Source organism: Heterocephalus glaber, unplaced genomic scaffold (assembly GCF_053883595.1).
Source record: "Heterocephalus glaber isolate CG9 unplaced genomic scaffold, H.glaber_assembly_v1.0 deba00000347, whole genome shotgun sequence".
Taxonomy (NCBI): Eukaryota; Metazoa; Chordata; class Mammalia; order Rodentia; family Bathyergidae; genus Heterocephalus; species Heterocephalus glaber.
In genome coordinates, this window is record NW_028258143.1 from 28,101,548 (window position 1) to 28,112,676 (window position 11,129).

An 11,129-nucleotide genomic window follows, 5' to 3' on the forward strand; every position below is an offset into this window, starting at 1 on the left:
ACTCCTTTGTATCCAGATTTATTTCATTCAGATCTGTGAGGTTCATCCATGTTGTTGAGTATACAGGTTGTTCATTTCTTACTACTTGTAAATAGTTTTCTATTATATGAATATATTATCATTTGTTTACCCATTTATCTGTTGATGGTTGATTGGATGGTGTCCAGGTTGTGTCTACTGAAATGAAGCTGTTAAAAGCATTACAATTTTCAATTTTTTTTGCATAGGCATACTTTCTACCACTTTTATTGGAATGTAATTCCTAGGAAATATAGTAATTGTATATTTAATATTATAAGATCAGTCAAACAATTAGTTTTGCAAAGTAGCCATACTGTTTCTACTATCCACTGGGAATTTATGAGAGTTCCATTTGCTCTATCATCTTGTAACATTTACTACAGACAATCTTTTTAGTTTTAGCCTTTACAGAAGATATAGAGTGGTATCTTACTGTGGTTTTAATTTGCACTTCTCAGGTGACTAGTCAAAGAGACAAAGTTTTTATTTTCCATTGACCGCCCATCTTTTGTGCAACGTATGGCAGGTAATTTGCTGATTTTAATAGGATAATTGCTTTTTCATTACTGAATTATAAAAAGCCTTTATATCATCTAGTCCAAATCTTTTGTCAGATATTCAGTTAACAATATTTTCTTTAATAATGTCCCTTTCTCATTATCTTGTCAATTGTATTTTTAGAAGACGATGTGCTTATTTATACATTTATTTTTCTTATAATATTCATTTTGCATTAATTTTAGTTGTACAAATCTCAGATTTCAAGTTATACTACAAAGCCACAAGGATTAAAAAAAAGATGGTATTGGCAAAAAATAAACAGACCTTCAGATCAATGAACAGAATAGAAAATGCAGAAACAACTCAAAGCACACCCAGCTACCTTATCTTTGACAAAGGGGCTAAACACTTTCACTGGTATACAGATAACCTCTTTAACAAATGGTACTGGGAAAACTGGCTTTCCATGTGCCAAAAATTGAACCTAGACTCATATTTCTCACCATGCACTAAACTAAAATCAAATGGATCAAAGATCTAACTATTAAAACAGAAACACTTAATCTGCTGGAAGATAGAATAGGTAAAACACTTGAAGACATAGGTGTAGGAGAAGACTTTATGAACAAAACCCTGTCTCCCAGGAAATATTACAAACAATCAAATGGAATCAAATTAAATTAAAAAGCTTCTTCACAGCAAAGGAAACCATTAACAGAGTGAAGAAACAACCTATAAAATAGGAAAAAAAATTTGTCAATTACTCCTCAGAGGACTAATATCTAGAAGATATTTTTTAAACTCAAAAAATTAGATCCCCCAAATTTAAAGACTTAATCCAACAATGGGCCTCTGAAATGAATACACACTTCTCAGATGAGGAGGAACCATTGGCCAATAAACACACGAAAGAATGCTCAACATCACTGGCCATTCAAGAATGCAAATTAAAACAACACTGAAATAAGGAAGAAATGGAAACAAAGTCTTTGTAAATAGGGAGGAGTGGAGGGGTTGAAGAGAGAGCAGGGGAGTGAGGAAAAAAATAAGAACAAGATGTATCAAGTAAAGGTACAAATTCCCAATGATGAATGTCATCATATTGTATACCTAAAATGTACCAATAAACTTAATGGAAAAAAAATACTTCGCATAAAAAAAAAAACCCAAAACACTGAAATTCCATCTACCATAAAGAAATTGATGAAAAACAAATGCTAGTATGGCTACAGGGAAAAGGAACCCTTTTCCATTGTTGATGGGAGTGTAAATTGGTACAATCACTATGGAAATCAGTATGAAGTTTCTTCAAAAAACTAAAATTAGAGGTTCCATCTGATGCAGCTATTCCCTTTCTAGGTATCTTCTCATAAAGGTTAAAGTCACCAAATTGCAGGGACACAGGAATACCCATGTTTATAGTAGCACACTTTATAAAAGCTAAATCTTGGAAACAACTCATATGCCCATCAACAGACAAACTGATAAGGAAAATGAGATGTTTCTATACCATGGAATACAACTCTGGCATAAAGAAAGATAAACTTGAGGCATTTTTAGGTAAATGGATGCACCTCAAGACTATAATCCTAAATCAAATAAATCAAACACATAAGTTTGTTTGTATGAGAAACTCAAAGTATAAATAATGAGCAAAATAACAGATAGATATTAGGAAATAGGAAGAACTCGTCCAAATGGGAAAGGGAACAAGAATTAGGGGAAGGAAGAGAAAATAGTTTTAAAGGAAAAATTAATGGAAGAAAAATGAAAATAGAGCATTTGCAAACGAGGAAGGGGAAAATGATTGATGGGAGGGGAGGGGGAAGAAATAAAAAAATTGAGATGTTTTTATGTACAAGTACAAATGCCCATGATGAATGTGTTCATTTTGTAATGCAAATATGCTAATGAAAAAAATTATATAATAATTTTAATTGGGTATGCAGTTGAAATGATACAAAGAGATCTGTTATACACTATGCCCAAATTTTCCCAATGATAAAATTTTGCAGAATTATAATATAGCATTATAACCAGCATATTTACATTAATACAAGCCACCTATCTTATTCCTATTTCCCATTTTATGTATGCTTAGTTGTGTATGTCTTAACTTCTATACAGTTTATTCACCTGTGTGGTTTGTTTTCCCATCATCACAGTAAGATACAGGTTCCTAAAACACAAAGATCCAGTATATAACATTTAATAGCAACCCCTAGCACACCACTCCTCTCCCACCTACATTCCTAATCTCTGGCACTCACCTATTTAATTTATTTCCATGCAAACATGAGTTTTTATTTCCATGAGATAAATTCCCAGGGTGTGGCAGCTGGGTTCTAAGATGATCATATTTAGTTTTGTAAAAAATGGCCACACATTTCCAGAGTGGATCCACAATTTTACTTCTCTGCCAGCCATGTAATGAGTGAAGACTTAAGGCAACATTTTTCTACCTAAGATATACATATAGCCAATAAGCACACAGAAAGGTGCTTAACATCATAAGTTATTAGAGAAATATAAGTCAAAAGCAAAATGAGTCATTACTGCACAACCAACAACTATGATGACTATAATCAGGAACAAAACAAAAATAAAAAATAAGAAGTGCATATTTTGTCCGTACATAAAAATCTTGGTTGACTGTTTGCTTCTTTCCACAATAAAATGTGATTTTACCCCACTATCTCCTGATACCCTGGGCTTTTGATAAGAAATTCTCAATTAATCTTATTAGGGTCCCTTTTAAGATACTTCTGTGTTTCTGTATTCCAAGATTATTTTTGTGTTTGGCTTTTAACAGTTTGATTATAATATGTCTTGGTATGAATATCTTTGAGTTCATTATATTTAAATTTCATTGAATACTCTGATGTATAATTCATGTTTCTCATCAAATGTGCAAAGTTCTCTATTATATCTTCCACTATTCTTTTTTTTTTTTTTTTTTTTGGTACCAGGGATTGAACACAGGACCTTGCACTCATGAGGCAGACACAGTGCCACTGAGCTAAATCCCTGGCCCTCTTCTAATATTCTTTTTTTTTAGTCTTTTGAAATTGTATTATGTTCAGATTTGTTTTTCATTCCACATCATCTTCAGCCAAGCTCTGAGCACTTACAATTCTCTGACTAATTGTTGGGAGCTTAGTGAGAAACATCTGGAACACTGGTGGTGGAAGAGTTTGCTGTAACACCTCCGGAAACTGCTGTGGCTGTCCACACACAGCAACTCCATTTGTCAGATGGTCCACACCCTTCTCATATTCACCATGTGACCTTGATTAGGTAAATTAACCTTCTCTGGGACTTATATTAGCCATTCCTTCCTATAAATACTTGAGCTAGCAACTCTTCACCAAGCTATATTTCTTCAAGGAAGAATTTTTGAACAGCTTCAGCATCTTTAAGGTCAGGTAACTTGGAAAGCCCAACTCTCTCCTTGGCAAGCTTCTGTTTCTTTCTTCCTCAAAGGCCCTGAGTTAATCCCCAGTACCGCAAATAATTAAATAAATTTAAGATTCAGAAAGTCCAAGACCATGATGCTCATCAGTGACTGGGACCTAGAAACCCAGTGTCTAATTCCAAAATATCATTCTTTCCATTAAAAGGGCTAGAACTAGGGGCCATGGATTTAGCTCTGTGGTTCTGGCACCTGCCTCAAGAAGGTCCCGGGTTTGATCCCCAGTACAAAAAAAAAGGGCTAGAATTAGTTGTACTGTAAATGCATCAGCACTGTCCAATAGGCTCCTCACTAGTAAGCCCACATGTGGCTATGGAACACTTGTGATGACCTGGTATAGCTTAACTAAATAGTAAGTCAGAAACAGGATCTTCATTACTTGTATTTTCCTGGCTTTAATAATATAGCTGAGCAACCTACATCTATTACAAAAATACGTTGTTGCAACAAATTTGCTTTTCTGCTGTTGCAAATTAAGATAACCCCGAAATTCAACGCGGATCACGATGGTTTCTCAGGACAAAATCTCCCTTCAATAAACTGCTCTTAAAAGATCTCTTCTAATAGTCTTTATGCCACCTTCTTTTTATGAGATTCTTATCAGGCATATGTTGAATCTTTTCATAGTGTCTCTCAAGATCCTTAGGCACTACTTATTTTTTTCATTCCTTATTCGTTTCACACCTCAGACAATCATTTCAAATGACTTATCTTCACATATGCTGATTCTTTCCTTATAAACTGTTCATGTCACCTGTTAACCTCCTCAGTAATTTTTAGTTTTGCTATTTTTAATTCCAGAATTTCCAACTGATTCTTTCTAAATTGCTATTTCTTTGTGATATTCTTATTTTGTTCATCTATTTTTATACTATTTAGTAGTTTGTGTTAGCTCACTAATTATTTTTAAATAATTATTTTGAAGTCTTTGGTGAATTGGCATAGCTATTCTAGAAAATAGTATGGAGGTTCCCCAAAATATTAGAATAGAACTACCACAAGTTCCAGCAAACAGTCTGCTAAGTATAGAACCAAAGGAAATAAAATTAGCACCTTGTAGAGATATCTCCATTCCCCAGTCCATTGCAGTTTTTATTCACAATGACCAAGATATGGAAACAATTTTATTGACATATCCTCTTTTTGAAATATACCTGTATATACATTGTAGATTGTTTGATGTTATCCCATAGGCTTTGGATGGTTTTTTTTTAGTTTTGTCTTTAGTTTGTGTTATTTTTCCACTTTTACTTCATTGTTCATAAAGTATATCCTGCACATTTTATTTCATTGATATTTGTATTTGAAATGTCTAATATCCTATTTACTTCATTAATGTATTTTGGTGTTCAGAAAAAACAATGTTTTGCAGTTGTCTTCTCTTTGTCTTCACATTATATTCGTATTTGCTTTCAGATATACAAATGCACTTGTAATATTTGTAAAAGGGCTTTTAAAATCTTCATCTGTTAATCTCACAATCTCTTCTATCTCTGTGTCTATTTCTAATGAATGAGTTTTTTCTTGCTGTATTTTACAATTTTCTCCCTCTTTGCAGGCTTATTGCATTTCTATTACATGCTGAACATAGTTGAATATTCAGAATTTAGTTGCGCTGCTTTAGAGAATGACAAAGTTTGTTTTACCAGGGAATTAAATGATTTTTGGATCAGGTTGATCCATTCTGGATGTGTTTTTAATCTTTGTTATGGTCAAGCTAGAGTAGCCATTAGTCTAGGGCAAATTTGCCTCTAAAACCAATAAGTGATACTTTGGGGACCTCTATTTATTGCTCAATTGTACATGAATTCTGAGAATCATTTACTTCACAGCTCCATAGAAACTGTTCTTTATTTGGCTTCATGCCTTACTGCCCACAAAAATTTCTGAAACCCTTTCTGTATGTTTTCCCCTTTGTTATTGCGTCTCACCAATGTCATCCACTTAAGCCTCTCTATACTTTGTTCCATGCCCATCCAACTCAGCAAGACTCTTTTAGGACCCACTTGAGTTTCTTCTTTCTGGGGCATGATCCAGGCAATCCTTCAACTATAAAGGTAGAGTGTAATTAGGACTGATTGTATAGGTTGCCCTACTCTCTAAGGTCATAGTCATGTCATTTGGCTGTTCTCTAGTTGTTTTATGGCAAAAGGGTAAGTGTGATAATGGTTACTACTTCATAGTGCAAGGCAGAAAACTATAGTGAGGATTATGGCCATTAACATACTAATGAGTTTGCAAAAGTGAAGAAGCTGAGGCAAGGCACTGAGGGTGGTATCGCTGCTTCTGGGACTGAAAATATCTTCATTGTTGGGCTTCAGAGAGGACAGTATGGAAGACCTTCAGTAACTAAAAGTATTTTCTAAGGAAAAGAGACATGCAACCTAGCAGTCATGACTATACTAAATTCCTGAGAAGTTATATTCCAAAAGGGTCAGGGCCTCATAGTGAAGAGAGCATTGCCTGAGGGTCAGAAGATTGGGTTCCATCACTCCCAGCACAGAGGAAGGGGCTTCCGGGACACTGTACCACTGCTCCCAGAGCAGAGGAGGTGAGCCGTGTAGGAGCCAACAGCACCCACCCCCGACAGCCACCACCACCCCACTGTTGAAATGAGAAGACAGGTAAACAAGTCTCAAAACCAGACTTCCAGATCACCTACAGCAACCCCAAAGGGAAATGAGATGGAACACTCTGATACTCAACCACCTGGACCCACTGAACTGGCAAAAGAAGAGGATTTGGAAAAAATGAAATCAGAAATAATTTCTCAGATAACAGCAGAGATTGTGCTCATAGTGCAAGACATGATTAATAAATCTAGAGAGGAGCTGAGGAACATGATGGAATCCCAACATAGGAAACAAATGGAATCCATAAAACAGATGCAAACAGATTTCCAGGAGATTAAAAACTCCACTGAGGTAATGCCGCCACCCAATATGGTAACTGTTTATCCCGTATTTCTCCCTCCTCCACCTGTCCCAACTTCCTCATTGTTTTGAATAAACTTTATTGACTAGTGAATTTCTTAGGACTGCCACTGGGCTTCTGCTGGGGACTGTCTGGACCATCTATCTTGGATCTGGCAACTGGTCCATCTCATTCCTTGTTGGTTTATTCACAGCTATTCTACTGGCTCAGCAACATTGCCACTTGTCCGTTCACTGGGCAGCTACCAGACTAGGCCAGAGCTGTGGTCTCTATTGGGCCAAACAGCCAGGCTGTGGGGATCACTATGGAGAAGGCTGCCCCGAAGCATTGGCAGGCTGTAGGTGCCGCACGCCCCAGCTAGTGGCTCCAGGGAAGGCAAGCCGCTTTTGCTGCATCTGCAGCGTTCCCATGACAATCCCACAATTTGGTGCATGCCGCTGCTGGGGCTGGAACTCCCGGGCAAGCCTCATCACTACCCTGGAGCAAACCTGGCCACCCGTGTGTCACCAGGACCGATCTCCATGGGTCTGAGGAGTCCCTGCACACTTGGGCATGAGGAGGTCCCTGTAGGATTTGGGACCAAGGACATTGTCAGGCTTGAGGCATGAAGAGGTTCCTGTCAGGCTGAGAAGTCATAAAGAGATTCTGCCATCATCCAGAACGGATGCATGCTGCTGTCTCTCAGCCCTCTTGACACCACAATCCTGGCCCACCACAGAAAGCTCCAAGCCCCAGTGAAGATGGCCTCGGTGTCTGTGTATCGCCTCTGCCAGCTGCCTTATGATGTGACCCGCTTCATGATCGAGTGTGACATGTACCAGGACTGGTTTCATGGCAGTTGTGTTGGTGTTGAAGAGGAGAAGTCTGCTGAAATTGACCTCTACCACTGCCTCAACTGTGAGGTCTTACATGGACCTTCTATTATGAAAAAATGACATGGATCTTCAAAAGGGCATGATACACACAAAGGGAAGCCTGTGAAGACAGGGAGCTCTGTGTTCATTCAAGAGCTGAGGAGTAGGACTTTTGACAGCTCAGATGAAGAGATTCTGAAGACAACTGGAAGTCAGCTGACTGTGGAGTTTCTAGAAGAGAATAGCTGCAGTGTACCCATCTTGGTCTTGAAGAAGGACGGGTTAGGAATGACCTTGCCCTCACCATCATTCACTGTGAGGGATGTGGGACACTATGTTGGTTCTGACAAAGAAATTGATGTGATTGTTGTGGCCCGCCAGGCTGACTGCAAGATGAAGCTTGGTGACTCTGTGAAATATTAGTACAGCGGGAAGTGAAAGAAAGTCCTCAATGTCATCAGTTTGGAATTCTCAGATACCAGGCTCCTAAACTCATGGAGACACCTAAGACTGTTTGCAAGTTGTCATGGGTCGAGAACTTATGGCCAGAGGAGAGTGTGTTTGAGAGACCCAATGTACAGAAGTACTGCCTCATCAGTGTATGGGATAGCTACACAGACTTTCACATTGACTGGTGGCACCTCAGTGTGGTACCATGTGCTCAAGGGTGAGAAGATCTTCTACCTGAGTCACCCAACAAATGCTAATCTGACTCTCTTTGAGTGCTGGAGCAGCTCCTCTAATCAGAATGAGATGTTCTTTGGGGACCAGGTGGACAAGTGCTACAAGTGTTCTGTGAAGCAAGGACAGACGATTTTCATTCCTACAGGATGGATTCTTGCTGTGCTGACCTCTGCAGGCTGCCTTGCCTTTGGAGGGAACTTCTTACACAGCCTTAACATTGAAATGCAGCTCAAAGCATATGAGATCGAGAAGCAGCTGAGTACTGCAGATCTCTTCAAGTTCCCCAAATTTAAGACCATCTACTGGTATGTGGGAAAGCACATTCTGGACATCTTTTGAGGTTTTCAAGAGAACAGGAGACATCCTGCATCCTACCTGGTCCATGGTGGCAAAGCACCAAATTTGGCCTTTAAAGCCTGGACAAAGAAATAAGCTCTGCCAGACCATGAAGATGAGATCCTAGAGTCAGTACAGACTGTACAACTCATTAAAGATCTGGCTAGGGAGATCCGCCTGGTTGAAGACCTCTTCCAACAGAATGTTGGGAAGACGAGCAATATATTTCAGCTGCAGAGGATCTTCCCAGCTGGCTCCATTCCCTTAACCAGGCCAGCCCATTCCACTTCAGTGTCCATGTCCATGCTGTCACTGCCCTCCAAAAGTGGTTCAAAGAAGAAAGGCCTGAAGTCCAAGGAACTCTTCAAGAAAGCAGAGTGAAAGGGCAAGGAGAGTTCAGCCTTAGGTCCTGCTGGCCAGTTGAGCTATAATCTCATGGACCCATACAATCATCAGACACTGAAGACAGGCTGTTCCCAGAAAGCAAAGCTCAACATGACTGGCTCCTGCTTGAATGACTCAGATGATGACTCACCAGACATGGACCTTGATGGGAATGAGAGCCTGCTGGGCCTGTTGATGGCTAATGGCAGTACAAAGAGGATAAAGAGCTTATCCAAATCTTGGAGGACCAAAATTCCAAAGAAGCCAGAGAAGGCAAGGCTAATGGCAGAACAAGTGATGAAAGATGAATTTGACCTGGATTCAGATGATGAGCTTCAGACTGATGAGAGATTGGGAAAGGAGAAGGTGGCCCTGATAATAAGACCAAATTTTTCCTGGAAGTTGCCCCATGCAAAACCTTGCTCTGATCCTAGTAGAGTTTGTGAACCAGGAGAAGTTGAGTTTGATATTGAGGAAGACTATACAACAGATGAAGACATGGTGGAAGGGGTTGAAGGCAAGCTTGGGAATGGGAGTGGAGCTGGTGGGATTCTTGATCTACTCAAGGCCAGCAGGCAGGTGGGGGGACCTGACTATGCTGCTCTCAGTGAGGCCCATGCCTCCACCAGCACTCAGGAGGCCATTTGGGGAATGCTATGTATGGCCAACCTGCAGTCCTCATCATCTTCTCCGGCTACCTCCAGCCTGCAGGCTTGGTGGACCAAGGGGCTCCAGCAGTGGGCTGAGCACAGCAGTTCTGCTTCCCAGCGCACCCCAGGGAAGCGGCCCATCAAGCGGCCAGCATACTGGAGAACCAAAAGCTAGGAGGAGGAGGAGGAGGAGGAAGAGAATGTCAGTCTGGATGAACAGGACAGCTTGGGAGCATGCTTCAAGGACACAGTATATCTACCCTTCCCTGGAGTCTGATCATGATGATCGTGCTTTGAAATCTCGACCTAAGAAAAACAAGAACTCAGATGATACTCCATGGAGTCCTAAAGCCCATGTGACTCCAACTCTACCCAAGCAGGACTGTCCTGTGCAGGTTTGGCTGCAGCAGCTGCAAAGCTGGCCAAGCAGGAGCTGAAGTAGGCCTAAAAGAAAAAAATAAATCAAGAAGAAACCTTTGCTGAAGGAAGTAGAACAGCCTCCACCTCAAGACTCCCATCTCAGTGTGACAATACCAGCTACAGGAGTGGCTACTACACCTCAACCTCTCACTTCCTCCTCACCCTTGCCTTCTCCTGAGCCTAAACAAGACACTCTGTCAGAAAGTCTTGCTGACCATGAGTATACTGCTTGACCTAATGCCTTGGGAATGGCCCAAGCAAACTGTAGCACTGCACCCCTGGCTCCTGGTATCTTTCTGACCCAGCAGTGCCCTTCTGTTGGCTCTCAGAGTAATCAGACAGGACAAAGAAAGCATCCCAAAAAGGGCCTAGCCACAGCAAAGCATAGACTTGGCTGTATCCTGAAAATCCACAGAAATGGCAAACTACTTTTATCTCAAGGCTTCTCAGAACCTGGCCTACCTGGAGACAGTAGGTTGTAGTGGAAGAGAATGTACTTGGGAGTTGAGAAGATCAGTGATTTAATTTAACCATTGCCACTTATGTGACCTTCAAATGATCATTTCATATTCCCTTGCTTCAATTTCATCACCTGTAAAATGAAGATATAACCATTACCGCATAGCATTATTGGGAGAAATTACAGTAGTTGGTGTTTTTAAAGAATTTAGTATTTCCCATGCAAGTGATCAATGAGTATTTAAATTTTCCCTAGTAAAATTTGCCCAATAAAGCCTATAATCTAATCTTTTTAAACTACAGAGAAAAGAAAAATTCCACTGAAAGTCTACACAGCAGAATGAACCAATGTAAGGACAAAATTTCAGATATAGAAGATAAGATTGCAATTAGTGACCAGGGAAAGACAAATTG

The 11,129-nt window shown here is 39.8% G+C and overlaps 1 pseudogene; it reads left to right on the forward strand.

Annotated features, from left to right (window-relative positions):
• Positions 1 to 7,668: 7,668 nt before the first annotated feature.
• On the forward strand, positions 7,669 to 10,661 carry LOC101696786 (histone lysine demethylase PHF8-like; annotated as a pseudogene).
• The last annotated feature ends 468 nt before the right edge of the window (positions 10,662 to 11,129 follow it).